Source organism: Dioscorea cayenensis, chromosome 13, assembly GCF_009730915.1.
Source record: "Dioscorea cayenensis subsp. rotundata cultivar TDr96_F1 chromosome 13, TDr96_F1_v2_PseudoChromosome.rev07_lg8_w22 25.fasta, whole genome shotgun sequence".
Lineage (NCBI taxonomy): Eukaryota > Viridiplantae > Streptophyta > Magnoliopsida > Dioscoreales > Dioscoreaceae > Dioscorea > Dioscorea cayenensis.
In genome coordinates, this window is record NC_052483.1 from 8,237,162 (window position 1) to 8,237,971 (window position 810).

Sequence of the window (810 nt, forward strand, 5' to 3'; positions counted from 1 at the left end):
AACCAAATTCAACTCAACTTGGGTTCAAAGAATAGATTGAAATTTTGGTTTTATGACATAAAGTTTAATTTCAACAAAAAAATTACTCCCTACTATCACTTTCGAGAAAAGTCTTTTTTCTTTTTTATTTATCACTTAAAAAAAATAAAAAAAGCATTAACCATTTTTCTAAATTTGCCCTCATCTTCTCTAATAAAATAGTTGAGTTACACTATCCCACTAATTTTTTGAATTATGGTGAAAGACTTAATAAAAGCATTAGTCATGCAAAGTGCATATCATAACTAAGCCAACACTAGCTCTATTTAAAAGTAGATTGTATGTAGTTCTTAATAAAAATTAATTATCATAGTTACTATCCATTATAAAGAAAAAAGATTATTTTTCTAGAAAAATAACCTTATATCACTTACAAATTAAAAGAAAAAAAAAACAAAAGACCACATTTTAAAAAAATGAAGAGGGAAGAACAAGAAGTAAGTAAATTTGATAAAATAAAAAACTACTAAGTAATTTTTAGAAAATTGAGTGAAATTTTCACAAAAAGTAAGACAACAACTAACCTTTCTCAAGATCTATGCCAGGCAGTTAAAAAGTCATAATCAAATAGTAAAACAGAGGAGCATCTAACAACTAAAAATCTCTGTTTAAGGGGGGTTCTGTAGCCCTGATCCCCACTGACACAAAATTCCCCGCGAATCCCACCATCGCCGGCTGCTGCGGCCCATTGTCCGTCGCCGACGCCGCCCGTCGCTCGGGGTTCAACTAGCGGAGCTCCAGTATTTGTGAAGTTCTTTCCCCAGATCGGCA